A 5,931-nucleotide genomic window follows, 5' to 3' on the forward strand; every position below is an offset into this window, starting at 1 on the left:
GGTCTGCGACCAGTGGTACATACTCCGAGGCTGACTTCGTGTCAGTGCAGGACTGGTCTGGAACCAGAGAGTCGTACATACTATGACGCTGACTTCGGGTCGGTTGAGACTGGTCTGGGATAGTAGTACACTCTCTGAGCTTGCGATACTGGTCTGGGACCAATGGTAGGAGTTGTACATACTATGACGCTGACTTCAGGTCTATTGAGACTGGTCTGGGACCAGTGGTACATACTCTGAGATTGGCTTCGTGTCAGTGCAGTACTGGTCTAGGACCAGTGAGAGTGGTACATACTATGACGCTGACTTCGGGTCCGCTAAAACTAGACTGGGACCAGTGGTACACTCTCTGAGACTGCGATACTGGTCTAGGACCAGTAGTAGGAGTGGTACCTACTATGACGCTGACTTTGGGTCGGTTGAGACTGGTCTGAGACCAGTGGTACGCACTCTGAGTCTGACTTCGGGTCAGTGGAGAATGGTATGAGACATTCTCGATCAATTCTTCTTCTTCATAGTTCAGCAGAGCAGAGCTAGCAGAGCCAACAAAGTTGCGCAGAGCAGAGCTAGCAGAGCCAGCAGAGCAAAGCAAAGCCAACAGAGCTGAGCAGAGTAGAGCAGAGTCAACAGAGCTGAGCAAAGATGGGCAGAGCAGTGCAGGGCACTGATGGAAGAGATAGTACAGTCGGGCATATGGATCAGCAGATGGAGTTCCCCCTAGTTGAGAGGGAGTGTTAAATTGGAAACTAGGGCCAAACTACATGTGGGTCAGCTTATTTATGGCAGCTAATATTTTTATTAGATCCCTCTCGTCGAGAGTTGTAGGATTGATCCAAAGATCATCCGATTCCGATAAGTATTTATGGAGATATGAATTTATTTTGTTTATGTAATTATTCTCAAGCCGACCAGCACTTATGTAGGCTCTAGAAGCCCAACCGACGTGTCTATTCAACCTCTACATTTTTATTATAAATAAGAGAGGATTTGACGTCATTTAGAACACACATTCTCCATGTGAACTCCTCCTCTCCACGTCTTGGGTTTTTGGAGAAGGAGAAGACACAAAAGAGAATACGTTGGATGCCCTAGCTGCAGTAGAAAGAGCAACAGTCCATACGCTATAATGAAGGCCATCCACACGCTGTAATGGTGACCTTATCCACGCAACCATACGTTGAGATGCATGCAACAATGAAATATATATACGCTGCTCATTGGAAGACCTAGCTGCAAAATGATGCTCTAATCCTACGCAGGTCAAGAAGACATCTATCTAAATGATGAATCTTCATATGCTGTTCAAGGAGACCAGATACGTTGGAAACCTTATACAGTATACGCTGTTCATGGCTATAAATAATATACGCAGTCATGATCTGTTCATGGTTACGCAGGTCATAATCCAACGCAGTCATGGATCCGCTGAGATGTATTCATCTACAAACTGAACCCTAACACGCTAATACGTTGTATACGCTGATATATTTATGGTACGTTGATGCTGTAAACCCTAACACGCATATGAACGCAGTCAAGTAATGAAGGCTGTACATATAAAGGCAGTGATGTATTTATGAACGCAGTCAAGGTAATGAAGGCAGTATACATGGAACGCAGTCACATGATGGAATGTTGTCAAGGCAGAAGGAACACGTTGTAATGTGAACGCAGTCACATTTATATATATGGAACGTAGCTGCTTTTATATATGGATCATATAACTCTCAGTTATATATGGAACAGGAACGCAGTTATATATAACTTGCATTCATATATGGAACGCAGCGACATTTATATATGGATCGCAGTCATATATGAAATTGGAATGCAGTCACATATGGTCTCATACGTTGTCCAGAGACTCCTTCCACAATAATAGATACATATACGCAAGCACGCAGTCACTCAGGTATATATTCAACGCAGCCCAGGCATATATATATCTCAGGCAGTATATATATACACACAGTAAATATATATATATACACGCACAGCTTCATTCAAGCAATATATATATATATATATATATATACGCAGTAATGGAAACAGATTACTGTAGACGATAACATGATTCTGTAGTTTGAGACTGCATGGAGGATTTCGGAACTATAGCCTAGCTGCTTTGCTAGGCTGCAAGCCATAGCAAGCAGCTAAGGCTGATAACAGTATTATAGTGCTGCAGCATGATGATGCACAGGCAGCATGATAACAATGATGCATGGGCAGTATGAAGCATGAAGATGCATGATGCAGCATGATGGTGCTACACGGTAAGGTGCAACAGATGAACGAAATGGATAGGTGAAGTCGTCACCTAGGAGATTCAGTTGAAGCAGAATATCTTCAACTGATCTCATCATTATAGGAAATGATCTATGCTCAGATCCAGATAAGTCAAAGTATTGACTTCTATTGTAAATGTATTAATCTCTCTCTCTCTCTCCTTCTCTGCTGAACTTTGAAGATAAAAGAAGATTTGATCAAAGGGTTTCCCCACACATTGTGGGGTTTGTCCCTGGCTTGCGCCAGATCTTGTGTCCTCTTGTCTTGGCTTGTCTTCTGCATTTTATATTTATGTTCTATTTGCAGTTTATCATAATGTTGATGTGATTGCTAACTGTGAAAATTTAAATAAATTGTTCTAGCATAGAACATACCTAATCTTAACATTACAGTTCCCATTTGAAAGTTTACATTGTTTATCTCTATTTAAGAATCAAAGGAGTCAAACTTAACCACTAGTAGGCTATTGGTTTGTGCTATAACCATGCCACTAGGAGGAAAAGGGGTTCCATTCTATTCATGTGCATTTTTTTGAATAGAGGGGAAGAGTATCTAAGAGTGGGGAGAGAGAGAAAAAAACGAAGAGGGTTTGTGTTCTTTAGAATCCCACAAGTCCCAAGTCTCACTCCTTTGTACTTCCATTCAATTCCATTTAGAGAAAGAGAGAGCAGAGTAGCCTCACCTTCCTATTGGGTTTTCTCCCAAAATGGTTTCCCGATTCATTTAGTACATTCTTGTAGTTTTGTGAGGCCCTTGTTCTATTTATTCTCTATTTTCTGCATAATTATATTTTGCAAACATACACAGTGAACAATAACTTAATAATTATAGAAATATAAGGAAAAATTAATCCTCATAGTATAAATTTCAAAGTTCAGTAAATTTCTTTATTAGATCTATTGTGACAAACAATCTAGTGGAATATTCACGGTGTTTTACGGATCACTAAAGGTGAAGACTAAAAATGTAAGTGATCAAGAGTAGGGGAATTAATTACGATCTCCTTGGTTGTGGTTGAATGGTGGCATACAATGAAGAATTGTTACTAACTTACTATATGGATGAAGGGGAGGGTTTGTGATAAGTAATAATCCAACAAAAACCAACCATAAATATGGGAGTCTGAAGGGTAAAAGGTTGTTATCATGACGAGAATAAATGCATGGGACTTCATTTTTTGGATGTATACTAACCGTATTCTTAATCTTAAGCGGGATTAGATGACACATGCACCAAAATGAAATAGGGGTTCCTCTTACAGGGCACACAAGAAATGAAGAATTTATTGCTTGGTAGATAAAAAAATGCAAAATATGGATGGGTTGATCCATTAACCCATGCAAAGTGGTTTTATATGGAATTTCCATGGTATGAGGGGCTAAATTCCAAAGGAAAAGAGGCCCAAAGGAGATCGTTATCCATGAATAAAAGGGTTATCCACACTGAATCATTACACATAAGTCAATAAATACCAATACATAAAGTTGTTCAACTAATGGAGACAAATATGTATAAATTTGATGTACAAAGTACATGCATTAATCCTTCTTGGAAATATGGCTTATAGGGAAGTATCAATTCAAGAAATTTTGAGAATGCCCTTTTGAAATTTTTTAAACCACAATTCCAATGGTGTAGAAAATTTGTCAATCAAAGTCCATGTGACCTTGTACAAGCCAAAATAAAAATGAAAATTTTGTTTATAAAAAGGGATTTCTCTCCCATTTTCAATTCATTTGTGTAATTCATGGAGGTAGAAATTGGAGAGGAGGCTCTATATATCGGCGAGCTCATAGAGGTGAGATCAACCATTGCAATTTAATTCTGCAACTTTTAGGTTTGTGGCCTAAACCTATTTATCAATGGTAGAGAGTGTATTTGTTGGAATCTACTATAGGTGGGCCTAGATGACATTGAAAATGCTCAAGCACCAAGTGACTTCCTATCAATAAGTGTCAGGGGGAACTATGCATTTGGGATAGTCTTATATTTTTAATTCTTTGAGAAGATTCCCATACTTGAACCACGCATTCACATTCATGATGGGGGTCCATATGAAACTAGAAAGCAACATTACGAGAACATGTCGATATGGGGGGGGTGGGTGCTAGAGGGAGGTGAGAAATGTGTTTTGAGCCTAATTTTTGTGTATATATATATATATATATATATATATATATATATATATATATATATATGTATGTATGTATGACTACCATTACTCAAAGATGAAATATCATGGTGATCTTGAGTTACCAATACCACTAGTTTGGACATGGGGACTAGATGGTACTTATGGTGTCACAAATTTATTTATTATTATTAAATTTCATATATTAGAATGTTTTAGCATATGATATTGATGATCTACCATATGCAATGTGCATATATTATGCCAATGATGCTACTAAGACAAGTGGCATGTAGGACATGAGAGGGGTTTGTAGAGGCTAGACCATTGGAGTGTAGGCCCATCATAGAGAAGTATACATGATTCAATCTTAGATGATATTAGAGGTTTGACAACCTTTTAACCAGAGTATTTGAGTGGGGGAAACACGAGAACTTATTTGGAGTGTACTGATGGTTGGTTAGATAGTTTAGGATATCTATGAATCAAGGACATGGTATCACTAGCATGTAATCCTCCTTATGAGGATGAGTAGCATGATTGGATTGCATGCTTCCAATTTTGGAAGTATGAAGCATGCAATGAGCATAATATCAGTAGTTAGAGTAGTGGACTCCAAACTAATGCAAAACTATTATGATGTTTTGAGTTTTATATACATATGATGGATAGATATATAAATATACACTATGGATGCAATTTGTGATATGAAAATATGAATTCAAGTATGGAACACCAATATGTTATTTACATATGTTTATGAACACTAGAATAAAAATGAATAAAAAAAATTATTTTCTTATTTATGCATATGGGGTAAATGTCAATATAGAATATTTATTGAAATGGTATATACAAAGTTGATTTTGTTGTGGGGGGCGTGGGTGGGGGATGAATCATTAGTTCTTTCAATTGTTAGATTATGCTAGTTAATATCTTATCACAAATTACACCAGAGCATAAGATGTGCAATAAAACATAATTTTATTAATATAACAGTGAGGACTCCAATCCTCTACAACAATTTAGGCTCTAACTAGTGTAACAAAATTTTAACTCCTTCAAGGCTTTAACCTGGAATGATGACTCCAATCCTAAAATATCAACCCAGGCTCTAACCTAGTCTCAATGAGGCTCCCACCTCTTATGAGGACTCCAATCTTCAAAAAAGTCAATCTATTCTCTAATCGGGTTTCTTACAAGGCTCCAACCTTGTATGAGGACTCCAATCCTTTAGGGTTGCAACCCTCTCAATTTAATTCCATCCTTCAAGGTGGATTCATGATTCGTAAATTGTTGTGGATATTCCACTGGACAGTTAGTCACAACATGTTGGGTCCCTATAATACTAGTGATTACCCCATTACTATCGTAGTTATACCATTTATTTATATTGTTGTGCCCCTATATTGTTATTTATGTGCCCCATAGAGTCCCTCTATTGTTATTTTTGTGGCTTTATATTATTATTGTTAGGTCGGCTGGATTATATTGTGACTCCTTAGACTCCTATA

The sequence above is a fragment of the Pinus tabuliformis genome, chromosome 1_1 (assembly GCF_031772625.1).
Source record: "Pinus tabuliformis cultivar Carrire ecotype Pingquan chromosome 1_1, CPIR1, whole genome shotgun sequence".
Lineage (NCBI taxonomy): Eukaryota > Viridiplantae > Streptophyta > Pinopsida > Pinales > Pinaceae > Pinus > Pinus tabuliformis.